The 23,147-nt window shown below is 38.3% G+C and overlaps 1 protein-coding gene and 1 pseudogene across 1 annotated transcript in view; both read left to right on the top strand.

Moving 5' to 3' along the window:
* The first annotated feature begins 49 nt into the window (after positions 1-49).
* Positions 50-9,358, top strand: LOC129353784 (NLR family CARD domain-containing protein 3-like; annotated as a pseudogene).
* A 3,961-nt stretch (positions 9,359-13,319) lies between these two features.
* LOC129353782 (gamma-glutamylaminecyclotransferase C-like) overlaps positions 13,320-23,147 on the top strand; it is an 86,215-nt gene continuing 76,387 nt past the window's right edge. The window contains exon 1 of the mRNA XM_055023223.1: positions 13,320-13,412. The gene's annotated coding sequence lies outside the window, so the exon portion shown is untranslated. The remainder of the gene's footprint in view (positions 13,413-23,147) is intronic.

Below are 23,147 nucleotides of genomic sequence, written 5' to 3' on the forward strand. Positions count from 1 at the left end.
GATCACTGGGACTGACTGGTTCTGGTTTCTCTTTCAAAAGGTCCAGAAGATGGAAGATCTGGATCTAAAAGAACCTCCAGGATCCATCAGTCCATCTATGAGGAGTGACTGGTCCAAAAAAACAATCCAGACTTCAGTAATGAACCTGGACCCTCAGACAGAAAGTAAGAAACCAGTTTCTAACTGATTCATGTGAATCTATAGAGATAAAATATAAATTAACTGGTTGATCTCAGTGTTTTAATAAACAGTAACTTAATTTTCTTACTTATTAATTTAAAGTTAGACATGAAGGATGTTGGTCAGTAAATCAGTTTGAATGAAGGTCTGAATGAATTAATATGGATTAAAATGTTGCATGAAAACAAAAATATGTGAGGAGCAACAATTCAGATTGTCTGTAAACCCACTGAAGCAGTGAAACCAGCATCTTCCAGACTGGGAACACTGGCATCAGTCAGCATACCAAATATAATTCAATGAAGTACTTAAAACCAGAAATCATCAATGTTCTGAGGTTCTGTTCTGACCCAGTTTCTGGTCCCTGGTTCCTTTTGGACCTTCATGAACATGTTCAGCTCCAGCCTGTTGCTAGTGAATATTTCAGTGATGAAGAAATGTCTTCACAGGAGCAGCTTTAGTGATGAGGAGTTGTGCTGTGCTTTGGGTCAGAATGTTCTGATGGATTCGGGTTGGACCAGCTTCTCCCAGTATGGGAAACAACCCAGAACAGGATCTGGACCGACAGCCAATCAGAGCAGCCGTGCTCCAGGTGAGACTGAACATGTCCAATCAGAGCTTCTTCCTTCCAGATCCACGTCTTTAGTTGACATTTGGACATTTAAGGTTTAAAAGTCTTTTTGTGATCAGTTGTTTCAACTGAATCTGTCTTTTTCCAGCTGGTGTAACTGGAACTTATGTCTCAGTAACTCGGCTTAAGAAAGTCCTCATTTAATTTTAGACAGCTCAAAAATGGCCAGAAGATAAATGTTCAAATTTGACTTTTTATTTTGTTTTTAAAATGATAACTTTTAATGTTCCATCTAGGCGTTCTCAAATTGATTCCCAAATAACTGTTACCTGAACTTTGGTCAAAGCATCATGTTCTGCTAATACTGCAGACTCTTCAACTCTTCACAGTCAGATAATGACTGAGATTCCAGTTCACTCAATGGGGCCTGAAGGTTTTGGTGGTTGACAAAACAAGATTACAGACTTTGCAGACTGACCAGGGCCGGACCAAGCCTCAATGTAAACTCAATGTTTACAGATAACAATATTCACCCCACTGTTTCCAACTCACTGACTTTCTTTCTACCTATGTTTAGCAAAATTTCAAAACAAAACAAAAAAATGGTATCGACGAAAATCAAAATCGGCAGATCAGGATTTCAAAGCATAACTCCAAAAGATGAAAATTTAATTTATACCAGGTGAGACTTTCTCTACTGAAAGGTGGCCCTAAGCTGCTAAGTTTGCTTTGCCTTGGGCCGGCCCTGAAACTGACATCAGAATAACTTTCATTGATTTTTCTCTAATTATCGAATTATGTTTCCTTCATAGAAATTTATGAAGAAGAACCAAACTGGCCACTTTATTAGTCCAGCAAATTGTTTTATTTTGTTTGTTTTTTTTTTTTTTTTTCAGATATTGTTGGTCTGTATCAGCCTGACCTTAAAGAGTCTCTGAAGATGATGTTCCAAAGTCTCTCTGAAGGCGTCGCTGAACATGGAAATAAAACCGATCTGAATCATATCTACACTGAGCTCTACATCACAGAGGGGTCAACTAGAGAGGTCAACCAGGAACATGAGGTCAGACAGATTGAAACAGCATCCAGGAAACAAGAAACAGTCAGAAGAGAAGACATCTTTAAAGTCCCACCTGGAGGAGATCAACCAATCAGAACAGTGATGACCATGGGCGTGGCTGGCATTGGGAAAACACTGTTAACACAGAAGTTCACTCTTGACTGGGCTGAAGGCAAAACCAACCAGAACATTGATTTCATATTTCCATTCACCTTCAGAGAACTGAATTTACTGAGAGAAGAAAAGTTCAGCTTATTAGAACTGATTCATAAATTATTTTCTAAAACCAAAAGAATCAGCAGCTTTGAATCGTTCCAGGTTCTGTTCATCTTTGATGGTCTGGATGAAAGTCGATTTAATCTGGATTTCTACAACAATCCGATCCTGACTGATGCTACAGAGTCCAGCTCAGTGGATGTTCTGCTGACAAACCTCATCAGGAGGAAACTGCTTCCCTCTGCTCTCCTCTGGATAACCACACGACCTGCAGCAGCCAATCAGATCCCTGCTCAGTGTGTTGACATGGTAACAGAGGTCAGAGGGTTCACTGACCCCCAGAAGGAGGAATACTTCAGGAAGAGATTCAGAGATGATGAAGAGAAGGCCAGCAGGATCATCTCCCACATCCAGAAATCCAAAAGTCTCCACATCATGTGTCACATCCCCGTCTTCTGCTGGATCACTGCTAAAGTTCTGGAGGATGTGATGAAGACCAGAGAGAGAGAAACTACCCAACACTCTGACTGAGATGTACATAGAGTTCCTGAAGGTTCAACTCAAAATCAAGGAGGAAAAGTATGATGGAGGAAAAAAGAGCAAATCTATCTGGAGTCCAGAGAACAGGAAGCTGATTGAGTCTCTAAAAACTGGCTTTTGATCAGCTGCTGAAGGGAAACCTGATCTTCTATGACAAAGAGCTCACACAGTGCGGCATCAACATCCAAGATGCTGCTTTGTTCTCAGGAGTTTTCACTGAGATGTTTAAAAGAGAGAGAGGGACACGCAACATCTCCGTCTACAGCTTTGTTCATCTGACCATCCAGGAGTTTCTGGCTGCAGTCTACATGCTCCACTGCTTCACCAGCAGGAAGTCAGAGGAGATCAAGACGTTCCTGGGAGACAAATACAGAGAAACATCTCTAGATGAGTTCATGAAGAAAGTCATGGAGAAATCCCTCAGCAGTCAAAATGGCCACCTGGACCTGTTTGTCCGCTTCCTTCATGGTCTCACTGTGGAGTCCAACCAGAGAGACTTACAAGATCTGCTGGGTCAGACAGAGACCAGTCCAGAAACCATCCAGAGAATCATCACCAACCTGAAGAAGATGAACACTGATACAATCTCTCCTGACAATTTATGAATAACACTGAAATATTCTCTTCTGGCCGTTTATGAAGAACACTGATAGAATCTCTGCTGACAGAAGCATCAACATCTTCTACTGTCTGGTGGAGATGAACGACGTCTCATTTTATCAGGAGATCCAACGGCTGCTGGATTCAGGGAAGGAGCTCTCAGAGTCTAACTGTTCAGCTCTGGCCTTCATGCTGCAGATGTCAGAGGTTCTGGATGAGTTGGACCTGGAGAAGTACAACACATCAAATGATGGACGACGGAGACTGGTTCCAGCTGTGAGGAACTGCAGAAAGGCTCGGTGAGTCCAGATGTTTTCATTGTCTGACGCTGATTCAGCTCTATTGTCCTCCTGTTTCTTCTTCTGTCTTCAAGTTGATTCTGGTTTTTTTGCTCTTTATCTACTTCCTTCATCCTCTGGATTATTTCAGCCAATCAAACATCTAAACATTCAGCTCATCAGGACAGATGCAGCTTCTGGTTTTAGACATTTTGATCATTTTAAAAATATTTCACTTTTTATCAGTTTTCAGGTTGAAATGAATAGAAAACCCTGAACTCTAGAAAATCTATTTTCTCTAAGATCCAATCAGCCAGAGAAACTTTTAAACTTTAAACTCTTCACTCATTGAGCCGCTGCTCCATCATTCAGATTTTAGGATCTTTGACTGTTTTTATAAAATTATTGTTTTGATTTAATGAAAATTTTAATCAATATGAGTTTTTGCATTAATTATTAGCTATGTGAACAGTGATGATCTTCATCATCCTCTTCCTCCTCCCTCTAGTTTCCTCTGAGTTTGTAAATGAGACCAAAATGTGTTTTCTGTCGTCTGGTTCCAGAAAAGTTCTAGTTTCTGTCAGATCCTCCCAAAGCTCTGAGAATCTGCTTCCAGAGCTGGAACCATTTTCCTCATCAACTCTTCATCTGCAGCCTTTGTTGAAGCTGTTAGCTGTCCTCCATGAAGACCTGCAGAGACATGAGCTTCAACTCTGGAGACATCCAGCCTTTCTAGTGACTGGAGAACTTTCACTGCTTCACCATGAAATGCTGCTGGACCCAAACGCTCCGTCTCCTCCAGGGGTTTTGCTCTTCAGCTCTTTAGGAGTTTAGCAACAATTTCTCCTGACATCCAAACCTTTGTTCCTCTGAGACAATGGACAGACCACTGCAGAGACATGTGTCCCTCTTCCAACCAGTTTGTCCAGTTCCTCTCAGATGGACAGTCTGAGAGGACGGTTCTGACCCAGTCCAGACGGTTCTGACCTGAAGGAGCAGCAGGACCGGTTCTGCTTCTGCTGCAGGACGACCAGAACAATGTGAAGCTTTTAGCTGCAGCAGGTTGACGACTGTCCACTTTCTACTTTGTTAAAGCATCAAATCCAGCAGATGAACGGAGACAGAACTGGAGCATCATGTGTTTGTTCTGCTCCAGTTTCCTCTGTGGCAGCATTTAATAACCTGCTGCTGGGAAACATGTTTCTATACAATATATTACTATTATTCATGATGATGCAGCAGATATTGGCTCAACAAACCCAGAGATGCCAGAGGTCCACAGCAGCTGGACTTCCTGTTCTGCTCACTTCATTTATTACTCACTTCCTGCTTGGTGGAAGATCTAAACGGTCTAGTCCAAGTCAGAGCTGTGAGCAGTTCCTCCTCCTCTCCATCATCTCCAGTCGTTTCCTTCATTCAGCTCAGTCAGCCTCTTCATCAGCTGCTGCAGAGAAACTGAACTTTCCTTCACTGATGATAGAAGATCTTCAACATCTGACTGCAGCTGAAGGTCTGAGGACATGAAGCCTGGACCAGAACAGAACCAGAACCTGGACCAGAACCAGAACCAGAACCTGGACTCTAACCAGGAACTGCACAGATTCTCTGTGGGGTCAAACTCAGATGATGACATCACTGTTATCATATTTTAGTCTGTTTATGATCCAGATTTATTTCATTAGAACTGAATTTATTTCTTCTCTAATCACAGACTTGGTGACTGTTTGCTCCAAAAGGCTGAATGTAAAGTTTTGGCCTCGGCTCTGAAGTCCAAACCAGATCTGACTGAACTGGAAATAAATCAGATCGACATAGAAAAAGGTGGAGACTCTGATATGAAGCATCTGGTTGAGATCCTGGAGAATTCAGTCAGTAAAGTGAAGAAACTGAGGTTTGTTTTCTCTATTTATTCAATAAAATCATTCATTTATACTTTAACATTTAGTTGAATAAATACTTTTATTTTGATATATTTTCTTTCAAAACATCCCGTTTCATTTTCAGAATAAAATCTCTAAAACTTTTGACCTTATTAATTATTTTCTTATTTCAGACTTTGAGATTATTGAACTTTGTTTTTCAGTTTTTCTCTTTAAAATGTTTTTGATGAACAAAATGAGTAAAATAATTGAAATGCTGTGAATGAATGATGGAGATGTTTCAGTTTGGTAAAGATTCAGATGCTTTTATTTCTGATTCTTTACATCAGAATGAAATGTTGATCCTCCAGAGCCACAAACACTGACGAGTTCAAATCCTCATTAATGAACGTCTAAGAAACCACTGATTAGAAAAGCAAATCTAGATGCAATGAATGAAAGTGAGGTTTGCAGCAGCAGCAGGTTCCTCAGCTTTGTCCTGAGGCTGTGGTTCTGTTGGCGGGTCAGAGGAACCGTCTCCTGAGGAAATAATGGCCTCCATTGGCTTTCAGCAGCTTTAATAGGAACCCAAAGGCCATTAATGAAGAACCTGACTGGTTCTGATCCAGTTACCAAGTCGGGTCTGATGATCAGGAACCAGCAGAAAATAGCTCAACTCATCCAGGCTGATAGAAAACTTTAAGTTTCTTTGTTGTCAAATGTTCTGGTTCTGCTGGTTTGGACTCTTTAAACCAGTTTGACTGGATCAGATGTTAGAATCAGTTCATCATGTTTCTTTTACATTCAGGGAAATTAATTTATACATTTTTATTATTTGTTCATATTTCAGTTTTAACTGCATCCTGTTGGTTCACATCTTTTATTCTTTATTCAGATTGAGCTGCAGTTTATCAGAGACCAGCTGGACGTCTCTGTTCTCAGCTCTGAAGTCCAACCCGACCCGTCTGACAGAACTGGACCTGAGCTGGACCAACCTGGAAGGTTCTGGACTGAAGGATCTCTGTGGTTTTCTACAGACTGAAGGCTGCAGACTGAAGACATTGAGGTATTTTAATGATATAATTATTGATTTCAGTGTGAATAATTCCATATAATTGATCATCAATCAAAGTTCATTTCTTCTGATCTAATCAATATTTTCTGACTTTGTTCCTGGATCCAGAGTTTAATTTAGTTTCTCTGTGTAACTGAGTTTGGCTGATCTGAGGTCACAACAGGACAGCATTCGGACCCCAGTGTGTAGAAATCCCCCTCAGGTCAAGCAGGTCAAAGGTCAACATGAAATCTCCCTTTATTGAAGATCCTTAAATCCCACATTAGTTTAAATCTCCTGCTATTAGTTGATGATGATCCAGTCCAGGTTCACAGAGTCCAGGTGTTGCAGTGTTTTAACTAGACCAGATTAAAGATGCTGATAGTCAATAATTAGGTGGAATGGCCCTTTATCCACTTCCTGAATCAGAAGCTTCAATCAGAAACCAACTTCAGCTTCATCTGAATAAATCCAGACCACTGAGTTTTTTCTGAGCTCAAACAGGCTACAGATTCTTCAGGACATGAGTTTCTGCTCTCAGAATCAGAACCAGCAGAGATGCAGCACATGGATCTGCAGCAGGTTGTTAGGAGAGGTTCTCCACAAGCTCAGACTAAAGGTTCACAGTCTGACAGAGACGGACAGAGAAAGTGGACTAACTGGATGAAAACGGTTCCTAGAAACAGGGAAGCTTTCTGGGGACTTGACTGCTGCTCATATGGAGCTGCAGCACATGCAGCAGTTTGATGTTGGCAGGAAGCAAAACTAAATGGAAGCAAGTGATGAGTTTCCATTTTAGTGTCAATTCCACTAATGGAGCAAATGAAAGCCAGTCGTCCTAAAACCAGTGAGAGCAGCTTCCAGAGGAAAATCTGAGTTTGTTGTGACAGTCAGACTCTATCAGGATGACCACAGTCTTCTGGCAGAGATCCTGGACATTAAGGAGACATAAATAATATCAAGATGATTCATTAACAGTCCTGCAGGAAATACTGACTTTGTTAAAGTCATTTTGTTCAACATCTTGATTCAGCTCTTATTTTGTAGGACAGGAAGTGAGGTCTTACCTTTGTATGCTTTGTATGCAACAAGCTTCAGCAGTTCACTGAAATCATTCTCAGTGTTTTACTGGAAAATAGATTTAAAATGATTCATCTTCACTATCAGGTTTTCCTTTATGATAATATTCCCATTTCTGCAGCGTCTCTGATGAACGATTCAGAACCAGAACCAAATGACCCACAATGACCTCACAGAGAAAAGGATCAATATTTTCTAGTTGATGGTTCAGAAACTGAATCAGCACAAAATGATCAACTTTCAGAATGTGATGATATTATAAAAGGATTGAAATCAACCCGTTTCTGTCATACTGAGCAATGAGCTGCAGTTCAAATACAAGCAGCAAAAAAACATCATTAATAGATTAATGAAGAAAAACTGGAGCCATAAAATATCAGCAGATCAATGATGGACAGAGCAGTCGGAGAATACAGAGCCTGGAAGGAAACATGGAGAGAAAAACATCCACTGAGTTTAAGATCCTCAGAAACTTTGAGACAAACTTTGAGTTTCTTTGTTGATCAAATGTTCTGGTTCTGCTGGTTTGGACTCTTTAAACCAGTTTGACTGGATCAGATGTTAGAATCAGTTCATCATGTTTCTTTTACATTCAGGGAAATTAATTTATACATTTTATTCTTTATTTGTTCATATTTCAGTTTTAACTGCATCCTGTTGGTTCACATCTTTATTCTTTATTCAGATTGGATCAATGCAGGTTATCAGAGACCAGCTGGACGTCTCTGTTCTCAACTCTGAAGTCCAACCCGACCCGTCTGACAGAACTGGACCTGAACGGAACCAACCTGGAAGATTCTGGACTGAAGGATCTCTGTGGTTTTCTACAGACTGAAGGCTGCAGACTGGAGACATTGAGGTATTTTAATGATACAATTATTGATATTTCTGTGAATAATTCTATATAATTGATCATAAATCAAAGTTCATTTCTTCTGATCTAATCAATATTTTCTGAGTTTGTTCCTGGATCCAGAGTTTAATTTAGTTTCTCTGTGTAACTGAGTTGGACCTGCTGATCTGAGGTCAGAACAGGACAGCATTCGGACCCCAGTGTGTAGAAATCCCCCTCAGGTCAAGCAGGTCAAAGGTCATCCAGTCTAGAAAAGTGAATTCCTGGAATCTGACAGGAACAAATCAATAATCAATGATTGATGCTTCAACACTTTGATCAGAACCTGGAATGATTTTACTGACTAAAATCCTCCAACACATCATGACCCAGTACCAGGTTCTGGTTCTGGTTCTGGTTCTGAAGTCAGCAGGTCTTTATTGGAGCAGCAGCTTGTTGGCATTAATATTCATGAGAATCTTTAACTGGTTCTGTTGGACTGGTTAACCTGCATCCTGTTGGTTCACATCTTTTATTCTTTATTCAGGTTGAATGAATGCAGTTTGTCAAAGATCAGCTGTGATGATTTGGCCTCAACTCTGAAGTCCAACCCGACCCGTCTGACAGAACTGGACCTGATTGGAAACAACCTGGAAGAATCAGATGTTCAGCAGCTGAAGGATCTTGTAGAGACTTTAAAGTAAGTAAATGTTTGCAGTGAGTCCAGCTGCTGTCAGCATATTGAACTAAACCCAGTCAGCATCAAAGCAAAGATCCAGTGTTCCCAGTAAAGCTGCAGCTTCTCAGTGGGAGGAGAATGGTTCAGGCTTCCTGATTGGACACAGAGACAGCAATCAGCCAATCAGAGGAGCAGCAGCTTGCTGTGTTGTTGCTGTGTCCATGTCTCCAGGACGTCCAGCTGGACTCCAGCGTCCAGCCGTCCAACATGTCTAGAGACAGTGGTCCTCATTCATCAAACAGCAGCAGATCTGATCTCAGACCTGCTTGTTCTCTCAGTTCAACAGGAAACAACTGATCAGGTTCATCTTGGTCACAGCTCTGATATCAGTCTGACTGGAAACCATCTACTGGATGTGCTGCGTCACTGACTGCTGCTGGAGAGGCTGGAAACACTCACTGATCTGCTCTCCTTCCTTCTTCTCTCTGCAGGTGGAAGTACTGATGATCTCTGTAAAGTAGAGAACGTCTCTGTGTCCTGCTGATCCTCAGAGGTTGAAGCTGCAGCAGTTTGAGTCTAAAGAGACTCTGATTGGACCGTGATGATGACCTCTGACATCAAAGATTTTCCTCCTGTTTATTTTCTCATGTCTGTCATTTAGTGTCTGATATTGTTTGTCTCTTTGGATCAATAAAGATCTGATTCAAACTGGGCTCCATTTAGAGGTTTCATGGAGTTTTGATCTGAACTGGATTCAACTGGAAAGTTGATCTTTTTTCTCTCTGATTCATTTTCATCCTGGAACCAGAAATGGTCTGAGAATGGAAACATGGGAATCATTTCCAGTTCAGCTTTGAAGTCATGAAAGACACTTCAAACCTCTTTTCTCTGCTCCTTCTTCCTTCTGTTGACATGAAAATGTTCCTCAAAGCTCCACAGATGAAAAGATGTTTTACTGGAAACGGTAGAGAAACTTCAGCTTCCACCACAGAAACCAGTTTAACCAGTTTAGAACTGGATGTCCCACAGAAACTCTGGTCTTGGAACAGTTTTCAGGAACATCCATCTTTTAATCTGAATAAATATACATATATATATTTTATAGTCATTCTAAAAATATTTAAATAATTAAGTTTTTTATCATAGTCATTGGTTCTCAGTGCTTTAATATTTCTCAGTTTGTTTTTGGTGGTGAACTTTTTCAGTTTTCCAGTTAATCTAGAGAACATTAGGGGGAATGGAGACTCAATATGTCACATCAGGCTCTTTACTGTGATTGTGCTGATTTATTCTGAATTCATGGGATAACGTGGTGACTGGTTCATATTATTTTGTGATTTATTTTAATGTAATGTGGGTTCCTCTGTGTTTAATGATGAGTTAATAAAGTTTTTCATAATGTTTTTGGTGGGGGGTTTTATGCATTTGATTTTGTACAAATATAGTAACGACATCTTTATTTTAATCCTTCATGCTGTTCAGTTTATTGTATTCAGATTAACAATTAATCCAAATATATTTTAAGTTTGTAAATTTTGTTTGACAGTTTGTTTTAATAAAATCAGAAACATCCATTTCAGTTGATTTGAGAATTTTTAAGCTTATAATTTAAAGCAGCATCTTTTTTTGCATTATTTAGACTGAAGATGTTTAAATAAAATACATGAGAATCGTTTCATTAATAAACATTATGTTTCCTCCAAGTTTCTTAGTTATGCAGATTCAAACTATAAAAGTAATGTTACTTCCCGGTATTTTATTTTGAAATATCTTACAGGAAACGAATTTGTAAATTTTCCAACTTTATTGTTGTAATTGCCACGTTCAGCCACCAGAGGGACTGAACTCACTGCTAAGGCATGGTTACCAATAAAAATAAGTATTCGCTGCTGGGAATGATGCGAGTCTTTAGCGCGGAAGCTAACTGGTTTCCAGCTTCAAACCAGCGGGATAACTGATTCCCAGTTAGATAAATGAAGGCAGATTCTTCCCCTGAGTTCATTTTAATGTTTTCTCTGTCAGTGTGAACTAGAAGCAGCTCCACAGAGTTGAAAACATCCCGCAGAGACTCTGAGCGGAGCTAGCGATGCTAACAGACTAGCAGCATCTTGTTTTACATAGAAGCTGATTATCAGAAGCTGCGGATCTAAACTCACTGACCTTCAATTCACTAATAATTGATCAAAGTTTTATTATAGAAGTTTATTATTGAGCTCGTTTAAATGATTTTAGTGTGTAGTTACATTGTGTCACCACAGGAGGGCAGTACACAGTGACTAACTGGCAAAAACAAACCTAAAAATGTAAATAATCTGTTTATTATAATGCTCAAATATTTTTAAAAGCTTCTTTGAGTTGTTAATTTTAATATTATTTATTATTTTTCATTAGATTGTTTTATTCTGATCTAATCTTAGCTGCTTGACTTTCATGACTAATAAAAGTGTGTTAATAGTTTTTTCAGACTTTGATTCTCAAAATTACCCACAGTTAATATTTTTGTATGGATTTTAACTGAATTAAAAAAAAATTGTAACTACATTTCTACAGTATTATTATTTTTTCTAAGTAGCTGTTATTTACCTTGCATTTTGAATTATTTAAATTTGTTTTAATGTTCACTTTTATCAAGTCAGCATATGTTTATGCCGTTAAGTAAGAGACACTGAAAGAAACTGTAAAGAGTTTTAACACACCAGCTATCTTTTATGATTTAAAACTCTCTAAACGGATCTAATATTATTTTTGATTAATTTATTATTTATCTTCTGGTTGAGAAGATTGTTAGTTTAATTTTATAAATTGGATATTAAATGTATAAAACACAGCCTTATCAGGGCTGTAGTTCCCACTAAGGCCACCAGAGGGCGGAAATACGCCGCTCTGAATATAGAGGTGAGTTTTTGAGCTGCAGCTTTGACGTTTAAGTTGATCAGGTTTATATCTTTCTCGTGATATATATTATTTTTAACATTTACAATTGAATGTCAAAAATAACTGTTATCCATACTTTAACATGCAATCAGTGTTTTATCGGTCAGTGTGAACAAGGAGCTCCACAGTTGAAAACAGCCTGCAGAGACTATTAGCGGCTCTCGCGATGCTAGCGATGCTAACAGACTCTAGCAGCAGCTTCAGAGGAGCTTTGCCTCCATAAGAGCTGAAACGAAACTCTCCAATTCTGGTTTAGACGCTGAGCTTGTGGTTTGAGGCCAGGAGAATATTTATGATTGATTAATTTATCCTTGAAACATTCAGAAGATTGATGCACAACAAACAAACTGAACTTCTCTCAGAGCAGGGCGGTTATTGCCCTCTAGTGGACCGAGATGGTAACTGTAGCTACTCTATAAAGTTAGAGAATATACATACCACATTCACTTCCGGTAGTTTCTTTCACATTAAGAGCTTATGGTAATATTCTCGGTTAGCGTTCATATTAAATAATGCTTTTAGTTTTCCTTTTTTTCTCCCTGAAATGTTTAATCAAAAGCACCAAATTAAATTCTGCTGAGGTTTTCAACCACCACTATTTAATTTTCCTATTCCTTGATAGTCATTTCAAACAGATAAAGGTATTTAAATAAAATTAACAGCAGCAACATCATATCATTGTATGTGTTATAAATTTATTCACAGATTCATTCAGTCATACAATTTACTAAGTAATAACTGGTAATATTTTAAAATTTAACTTTTTACGTTTAATTTTTCTCCATTAGATATTTTCGTCCTGCTCAATGCTCTGATCTCAGCAGGTTGGATTTTATCATAAGCACATTTTCATTGTTTAAATTTTTCAGGCCTTGATTCTAAAAATTAACGACAGTTAATCTTTTGGGAGGATTTTTCTGAAGTAAGTTTAATTTTCTTTTCCATTTATTAACCTTGCAGTGACTCTTTAGAAACTTTAATTTAAGTTGATTTTATTTGAACTGATAAAAGTGAAAATGAGAACAAATTAAGTTAAAACAAATGATCTGGTTGAGAAATTACCATGAATAGGAATATCTGTAGTTGCAATATTTCACCACCAGAGGGCAGTGAGCGCTCATAATCTACTATCAAAAATAAAAATAGTTTGTTTTGTTGGTTTTCTGTTGAATCCATGAAAAAAGCGGCTCTGTTTCATAACTGCTTCAGCAAAACAGAAATACTGAATGTTTCTATCTTTATTCTAGTTTTGTTTCACTCTTGTCAGGTTTAATACCTATTAAATACAGATTCAACAAACACAGGAAAGACAAGAGATTTAGATTCTTTCTTACTAGCGAGGAGAACAGACAGAGATGTGCTTTCAGTCACAATCTCCTGCTGCTCTGAAACCACATTTCAGAGCAGCTTCTTTCTTTTTATTGTTTTCAGGATACCTAATCACAAAGGACATTGTTACTCTAAAGGGAGGGGAAAACACTTCATCACATGGCTACAGCGCCAAAGACAATCACTAACTAAAACACAAGGTATCTTGCACTTGATACTCTCATTCCAGACACAGGGTTAAACAGAGCAAGTTGTACATCTTCATGGTCAGTTTTCTAGAGGCCTTGGTTCACGCTGTGAGATAACCCTGCAGAAACCTGTTGTCACTGCTTTCCTTCAGTGAGGCTTTCTGAGGAAGGAATCAGAGTAATTCAACAATACAGAAACATTCTTAATTCTAAGATGAAATTAAACAATAAAAGCATATAAGAAAAGATACATTATAAAGATACATGAGAATAACAAATATTTGATTAATAGCATCACAATTTATCCAACAACTCTATTAACTCAAATTTGCAGAGAAATAAAAGTTGAACTTTTCTCCCTTTGCAACAGAAACTGAAACACTGGGTAACATTTTGTGTTTTTACAAAGTTCAAACTGAACATTGGATGGAAAATCAATATTTTCCTTCTAGTTTCAATGATCTTAAAAGTTCCCAACATGTGAGGAGAAATAAAAAGTCTCCAAGTGAAGAAGTAAAAGTGGAGCTGCAGATGAAGTGAAATTGTTCCAGATCTCCTCCGTTGTTGTTCTGAACATGTTGAGCAGTAAATGTTGATTCTGCTTTTTCTACCCAGATGCATCAGCTCAGTTTGGACCTTCTGGATCCTGAACTTTGAGTTTTTCTCCTGGATCAGAGACGATTCTGAAGCCACGCCTCCAGTTGTCACAGTAAACGCCCCTTTTTCACCAAAATCCTCAAAAACAGAAGACAAGTTTAAAAAAAAAAAAGCAATTTAGTTGATGACAGCTTGGAGCTTCAGGTCTTCAGATTCTCTTCATCTTCAGACCAAAGACTTTCCAGATTCTCTGCAGCGACTCGTTGGGCTCCTGCAACGATCTCCTGCTGGTGGATTTTCGTCTGTTCAGCAGTAAATCCACCAGCAGGACTCGGCTTCTCACAGACTCCAGCTTTATTTCTTCATCTTTACACAGAAATACTTTCTCTGGGCCTCCACCTCAGAGGGAACAATTAAAGCCCGACAAGCCGAGCAGAGTCACATTGATACAAACAGGAGAGTTTTCAGAGTCTTCAGCAGTGATGAAGGTAAGTTAGACTAATTAAAGCAGAGCTCTGCAGCCTGCAGCTCATTAGGACTAAAGATCACAAACTCAAGTTTAACAAAGAAAAAATACAAATTTAACGATTTTACACTTTTTAGTGAAAATTACTTTTTCATTTTCACAACAATGACTTTAAAAGTGTTTAAGTAACAAAATGTGATAAAAATCAAAATCACATTTTAAATATTTTTCACTTTAAACTTTTTCTACAATATTAGAAATAAAAAATGCAAATAAACAAATAATTCCATTACTTTTTAAATAAGAAAATTAAATTTTATTGCCTAAAATTTAATAACAAAATTCCTTCATTGAACACTTGATAATTTCTAGCAGTTTATCAATAGTGGAAAACTGATCTGTTGATTATTTTATTAACTAATCAATTAATAATTGGGTGTTAAGATATTTTTTTTTTACCTGGTGAAGCTAAAAGTGACACTTCAGGTCTTCTGGGTAGAAAATATTTATAAACATGATTTTTTAAATATTTAAAATATATAAAATAATTTTAATATAAAAATTAGGCAAGTGGTATTTATTGAGCTTATATTTTACTTATCAATCACCAAACTAATTGAGCCTTTTTTCTGTAATATTAGGAGTAAATTACAAACTAATTAATTTATTTTTTGAACAATAAACACTTTGTTGCCTAAAATGCAATAAAAGCATTTCTTTAATAAATTCTTCATAAATTGTAGCAAAGAATTAATATTTCTAAAAACTCAGTAGACTTCATAGAGTGCAGGACTGAGATGATTATTTCATTCAATTACTTAATTAGATGCAAAATTAATAAATTAGATAGTGAATAAGAGATTTTTATTTGTTTTACAGAATTTAACCTGGTGAAGCTAAAAGTGCAGTTTAATGAGAAATAATTACAAGCAGGATTTTATTTTATCTTAAATGTAAAATTATAGATATTTTTGTTCAGTTTTGGTTTAATTACATCTGAATGTTTATTTTTCTAGCAAATTAACTTTTTTGAGTCAATACTGAAGTTACTGATTAATCAATTACCAAATTAGCTGACTCTTATTTTAATAATTGATTCATCATTATTTTATTTAGATGTATTTTTCTTGATGTTAAAATAAAATATCACGTATTTATATTTGCCATTTGCAAATATAAACATCCTATCAACAAAAATGTAGCCATCATCTTTTTCAAGAAGCTTAGTGTTTTTCTTTTTATTGAAACCGTAAAGTGAAAATAAATATTTTCCCTAACAGTCAAAACATATTCAATGAAGTAAATATTTTAAAATGTCATTGTGGCTCTGGACCCGTTTTATTTACCTGGAAAAGCAAAACAAAATGTCTCTAGATTGTAAAGTCATATGTGAATCAAAACTTAGCCAGAGGATAAAATTATTACCATAATTTAACTTTTCATCCCCAGTTTGACCAAATGTTATCAGATTAAAATATATGAAAATATTTCGAAAAACATTCATGAAGTTGCAATTGAAAAAAATGTCTCAAAAACTCAAAACAAACAGGAATTGATATTTATTTTAGATTTTCTTTTACAGAAACTCATTACAGAGAAAAGTTAATAGGTAATTATGAAATTAATGTCAAATTTGCTGTGGAATAGAAAGTTATTTGGTTCTATTATTTATTCGTAGTTTATTTTACTGGCCATAGAAGTGACGTCACAGGGCTGCTATCACAATTTTTACACACTCCAATAAAACACTTTGAGTAAACACGTCATCGAGAGGCGCAGGCTGCAGAGTGAGGACTGGACCCAGCCTCTTCACTGACGTCATAATTGTGGGACTATTTAAGATGTGAGACATGCGCAGTTCTGACTGTTTGCAATAAAGTAAGCGGTGGTTTTCCTCCTGGTTCAACTGAATAGTGAATAAAGTGACTTTCTCCGACTTTTCCTGCCCTTATGACGCCAACCAGAGGAAACTGCAACATTAATAATAAAGAGCTCGACATTTCACAATCAGAACTTAGAATCAAAGCTGAGAGTCCGAGTGGCGGAATGTTGTCTTTACGAAGCAAAGCACAAAATGACACTTTTATTAAAGCGCAACTAACAACCTTCATGGGTCCAGATGCTCGGTCAGAATATGACACAAATAAATAGGAAAACCAACAACTTACCAAGCAAAGCAGGTCGATTTCAAATGAAATACAGAACCTGTTGACTTTCTTCTTCTAGGTGTCAGTGGCGGCTGCAAACCAACTTCAGGTGCATTACCGCCACCTACAGGCCAATCAGAGAAGCACTCACCTGTACGGTCAGAAGAGAAGCTGGAAACGGAAGTTCAGGTTTGACATTAAAGTTTTTATTGCTTCTTCTACTTTTATTTAATATTGTCGTTCAAGATACGTTTGCCCAACGTAGAATACATGCAATGCACATTATGCAGGAAAAAAATAATCTAAAATCTGTCATATAACATTATTTGAATGCAAGCGTTTAACTTTGTGTTGAAGCTGGTGGGATGAGAAAGAGAAGCGCTGATGTAGCCACAGTTTCTTTTATTAGTGCTAAGAATAATGCCAACACTTGCATTTCTGAAGGATTGTAGTGTGTAATAACAAGATGTGACCATGAGAGGGCAATGGAGAGACAGCTTCTGGCGAAAACCACCTTAGAAAGAAAGTCAGTGAAACTTCTTGTTCAACATAATTTACTGTTGATCTTTGTACAAATATCCACTTCTATCAATTCGGAGAAAAAAACGGAGTTTATTTCATAAGTAAATGATAAAAGGTTAGGGTTTTGACTCTTTTATCAAATATTTAATATTATGTACAAGTTTTGTTTTAAAATAAGCGTTTGGAACAACAAAATCAGTGGAAGCTATTTATAATACAAGCAATATGCAAACAAACATTAGAATAATGGCAGATTAACAAGCCAAAGTTGCACACAATTATAGAAATTATTTAATTCAGTTTGTGTTTTCTATATTCTGCTCCATATCTATCAAGAAGAGATTGTTTTTTTATCCAATTAAAATTTCTGAATTAAAAACTAATCAAAATTAATAGAGGCCTATGATAAATAGTTTAATTTCGCAGAAAAAACAAACCAAATCTCACATTTGCACATAAAAATCTGATGAATGACCGTATGGAACTTTCTGATGGATTCGAGTCGTCCAATCAGGACAGACCTGATTGGACGATCAGGTCTGTTTTCGTCCATCAGCTGCAGATTCACCTCACCACCATCAGAACTAACTGCTTCATTCAGTCTCACCATCAGCTCCACTTTGTAACGTGTGGAGCTGTTTGGATGTTGAGAAAGTTTGGTTTGTTCCTATTTTTACTGCCTGCTGTAAAATGAATTGCCACCAGGATAATAAAGAGGAATCGACCTTTGACCCTTGCAGGTTGGCAGCATGAAGATTAAGGCTTAAAGAAGTCGAAGCAATCAGAAAATGATCCTTCTATAAATGGATCAGAATGTTTTCCAGACTAGAAATAAAGACAGAAATATTAAAGCTGAACTAAAGTGATCAGATCTCCTCCCAGGATTTCTGCTGATCACTTCCTGTTTTACTGAACTACTTCCTGTATGATAAGTTGACAGGAAATCGCCTTAATTAGAAAAACCCTTAAAAAGCTTAAATCTGCTCAGAGTTTTACAGTTCAGCTCACTGTTGATTCAAAGGGAAAAAGACGTTGAAGGTGTTTAAGTCACCTGGGCAGGGGGCGGAGCTTCAGGTGGAGTCAGGTATAAGATCAGGAGAAATGAGTTCAATGTTCATGTGGCAGCAGAGCAGAATCTGGATCAGGTGAGTTTTCACTTCTTGTTTTCCTCTCTCTGGGTTTTCTCTGTGTGGAGGAACCAGAACCAGAACTCGGCCCGGTTCTCTTCAGCTCCAGCTCTTCATATCTTCACAGGAAACAGAGGAAGCTTTTATTTTCTGACAGATGGACTCAAACTAACAGAGAAGCAGGAAGTTCAAACTTTCTTCTGTCAGTGGGAATCTTGGACCGACCCGTTGATCCTGATAAAGTCTCTTTAAACGTCCCTCTTGGAGAAATTTGACTTTAGTTTGGTTCTGCTGCTTGACTTGTACTCTTCCATATCATCACCAAAATAATCAATACATTCATAGATCAATATGGACATGAAAAAAATTAAAACTAAGCAGCTGCTCCAACCTCTAAATGCTTTATTGAGGAGCTAAACTGAGGAGTTTGTCGTCAGGTAGTTTGTTCTTCTGGACCTGTTCCTCTCAGACTCTGTGTTAATTGATAACTTTACCTGATACAGGTAAAGGTACAAAGATTGATAACATTACTTTATAAAGGTAAAGTCATCAACCTTTGAACCTCTTGATAACAACCACAGATTCTGACAGAGGAAATCTCTGCAGCTCTGCCCAGGGTTCAGGAAAACATCCTCAGAGTTCAGAACATGATGACTTAAAATCCCGTCTGTCTGCTGAGGTTGATCTGCTCTAACAGATCTGGAGGAGACAGAGGAACTGTCCTACCCACAATCCTCTCTGCTGGTTTAATCCTTTAAAAACTGATTTTACAGTCAAGATACCAAAGCAGCATGTAACGCTCTACTGTAAAAATCCTACTAACATCAAACCTCCAGAATCTGAAGAGAAAGTTTGCTGCTTTTATCCTGCTAAGGTCATCATCAAGGTCAACTTGCTGTTTGAAGGAGAGAGTGTGATGTCATGCTGATGCACTTCCACCAGGAGGCGCTCTCCAGCTGAGCTGAGATCCAGCAGCATCTGATCTGTTAGCGTGGAGCTGCTGAGCTTCACTCTCCTCCACTGCTCAGCTGTGGGTCTCTGAGGGAGAGTTTGTAGTCAGCAGACTGAGGAGAACATCAGAAAACATCTCAACGTGTCGATGTGGCAGAGAGACAGTCATTGGTGGAACATGTGACCTGATGCTAACCCTGTGCTGCTAAACAGCCAATCAGAGCAGAGTTCAGTTCAGCCTGCAGTGGCTCTTCCCAGTTTCTTCCAAACTGGTTGTAGATGCTGCTGCTCCTGTTGCAGTCTGTCACTGCAGACCTGAAGAAGCCTCTGACTTCTCTTTTGCTATGGCAGCGTGATGAAGAGGATGCTCAGGGTTGTTCGTGACGTTTTGGTTTGATAAAGAATCCTTCGTTGGTCTCCAGAGGTTCCCCAACACCCAGCTGGTTCGCCGCTGGTCTCACGTTGCTCCCTGACCGAAGGAAGAGACTGTTTCTACTTCCTCCTTCTCTCCGTCCTATTGGCTCCTGCTCTGGATCCAGAGCTGTAACTCCGCCCACCTGCACACGGCTGTCTGGGCACCAAAACATCAAGCTCATTAAAAATCATTATAATTAATCATAAAACATTTACAAGTGGCAGCAAAACATTACAACCAGATTGTAGTGGCGATTGTTTGTCAAACCAAACATCCAATAAAAAGTTCCATCAGCCACTATGAGGCACTGGGGTCCAGATTCTTAACACAGGCAAAAGAATCCCAAGGTCCAAACTTGTTGATTTTCTTTGTTGCTTTTATTTTCCTTTTATGCAAGCAATTACAATTATCAAACTTTTCTTTGTTCTCTGGGCACTGCTCTCTCTCTCTGTTCTCTCGCACTGCACTGATCTCTTGCACTGGTAAAAACCATAGGCCCCCCCAAATTGTGTTGGTCCTTTACCAGGCCCCTACATTTATAGAAGGTGGACTGACCCGCCTCACTTCCTGTCTAGCTTACAAATGATAAAAAATAGGAAAAAATAAGAAAACAAAACAAACTATAAAATCAATTATTAACCTGCAAATAAACTCTGTAAATAATGCAAAAAATAGAAGTTTAAGAATAAACTAACAAAATTCAAATAGATAAAGAAATAAAGAATAAATAGCTCCAACACTCCGGCCCCTAATTGCGAATACTGTCGGAATTACTTTAACAAGGAAAAGGAGCTATTCCATCAAACATGTCCATACTTTCTCAGTGTGATGCTTCCAGTAGCAACAGAAGTTTTGGTCACAGGTCTTTCCAAAACACTGGTCTTCGTTTGTAGTTGCACAGAACGCACCAAGCCTTTTGCATCCTGGTTTACATTTAAGACTTTGGCCATCATCCAGGATCCTCTTGGAGCTGTAGAGTCTGCAATTAAAACAACATCTCCAGGAGTAAGACATCTTTTAGTCCTTGTCCATTTTTGTCTTTCCTGCATCAGAGGTAAGTACTCAGAAAGCCATCTTTTCCAGAACAACTCTGCCATGTATTGCACTTGTTTCCACCTTTTTCTGACATAAAGATCCTTTTGACTGAACAATCCTGGTGGCAAAACTGGTTTGTTCTTCAACAACAACAAATGGTTGGGTGTGAGTGCCTCAAGATCATTTGAGTCATCTGACACTTTGGTAATGGGTCTGTCATTTAATATGGCTTCAACTTCACAAAAGATTGTTTGAAGTCCTTCATCATCTAAAACTTGTTCTTTGAGAACTGAGACTAAAATACTTCTAATGGAACGAATCAGACGCTCCCAAACTCCCCCTTGGTGAGAGGCTGCAGGGATGTTAAAGTTCCATTTCATTCCATCCTGCACAAAAGCATTTTGAATTTTAGCATGATTCAGTTCAGCCAAACTCTCTTTCAGCTCTCGATTTGCACCAACAAAATTTGTGGCATTGTCGGATCTAATTGTGGAAACTGGACCTCTTCTACAGATGAACCTGCGGACTGCATTTATACAGGAATCTGTATCGAGAGTGTAGGCAATTTCCAGATGTACTGCACGGCTGGTGAAACAAGTGAACAGAACTCCATACCTTTTCAGGAGACTTCGTCCTCTTTTAACACTTACAGGACCAAAGTAATCCACTCCTACGTTTGTGAAAGGAGCGGTGGTTGGCAGAACTCTTTCTCCTGGCAGATCTGCCATTTTTTGTTCAACAAACTTTCCTCTGTTCCGCCTGCAAACAACACAATGAGAGATGATTTTTCTGGCAGCTGAATTACCATTTATTATCCAGTATTTTTGTCTCAATCTGGACAGCATATGAGCTCTCCCTGCATGTCCTAACTGTTGATGAATATTGCGTAAAATCAGGGTAGATACATGCATATCCTTTGTCAAAATTACAGGATGCTTTGCTTCGACAGGCATGGCTGTTTTATTCAATCTGCCACCCACTCTAAGAACTCCAGCATCCAATGGGTCAAGTTTGCATAGAGAACTTCTCCTAGAGACTCCTTTAAGGCCACTGGTGATGAAAGTCATTTCAGTAGCAAATTTCTGTTGTTGTGCAAACTGAATGATAGATAGTTCTGCCTTGGCCAAGTCTTCAGGAGTTAGATTTTCTTTCTTTAGAGTGGTCTTGAATCTTTGCATCTGCTTTTCCAGTTCTTTCTTTTGATTTTCTGGTTCAATTTTATTTAGGTCTGCAGCAGCAAACTCTTTTCTTTTCTGTTGCAGCAACATGAGGATGTTTTTCAGCTTTAAAAACCAGGCAACAGAGGTTTTAAGCTTTGTCCATGATGAAAAATAATGAATCAGATAGTTTGTAGCATTTTCTGATTCCTTCACAACAACACTTACTGTTAGGTCCTTCTTGACCTCTGGGTCATCTGCAGGAATTGCATGGTGATCCACATCCAGTTTGGGCCATTCCTCCTCTGATCTGTGGAGAAATTCAGGTCCATTTATCCATCTCCTGCATTTGAGGAACTCCTTAGCTCTCATGCCTCTAGATGCATCATCTGCAGGATTCTCCTTGGAGGAAACATATCTCCACTGATTCACATCTGTTGCTTCTCGGATAACAGAGATTCGGTTTGCAACAAAGGTGTGAAATCTTCTAGTTTCACTGGAAATATATTTTAGTACTGTTGTACTATCAGTCCAGAAAACAGGTTTTTCCAACTGTATTTGCAGCTCTTTCTGCAGCAGTTTATTTACTTGAACTGCAAGAACAGCAGCTGTCAATTCCAACCTCGGGATTGTCGTTTGCTTCATGGGGGCAACTCTTGTTTTTTCTAAAATGAAAACATGTGAGATGTTATTCTTTTCCAGTTTTAAATATGACACTGTTCCATAGCCATCTTGACTTGCGTCAGAGAAATGATGAAGTTGTGCTTTATCTGGTTTCCTGATGCAACTTGGTTTGATGCAACGATCCACTTTAAAACTGGATATCAGCTGGAGATCCTCCAGCCAATCAAGCCACTTCCTAGAGAGAGAATGGGGAATAACTTCATCCCACTTCAAATTTTGTCGACAAAGTTCTTGTAGCAACAGTTTAGCTGGCATACTGAAGGGAGCCAGGATTCCCAAGGGATCATACAGTGAGCTAACCACAGACAAAATGCCCCTTCTGGTGTGTGGACGGTCCTGCACAGAGGTTGTGAACTTGAACTCGTCTGTTTCAATGCTCCACTGTAAACCCAATACTCTCTCAACTGGAAGCTGATCTGTGTCCAAATCCAGATTCTTAATTTCTTTTGCTCTCCTTTCCTCTGGGATTGACATGAGCACTCTGCGACTATTGCTGACCCATTTTGAAAGCATGAATCCTCCTTTAGAGCAGAGGTCTGTCAGCCTCTTCACCAGAAACACTGCATCTTCTTCTGTAGGAACAGATTTTAAACAGTCATCCACATAAAAGTTATTTTTGATTGTGTTAACCACTTCAGCTGGAAAC

This window comes from Poeciliopsis prolifica, unplaced genomic scaffold, assembly GCF_027474105.1.
Source record: "Poeciliopsis prolifica strain line A6 unplaced genomic scaffold, Auburn_PproV2 SCAFFOLD097, whole genome shotgun sequence".
Lineage (NCBI taxonomy): Eukaryota > Metazoa > Chordata > Actinopteri > Cyprinodontiformes > Poeciliidae > Poeciliopsis > Poeciliopsis prolifica.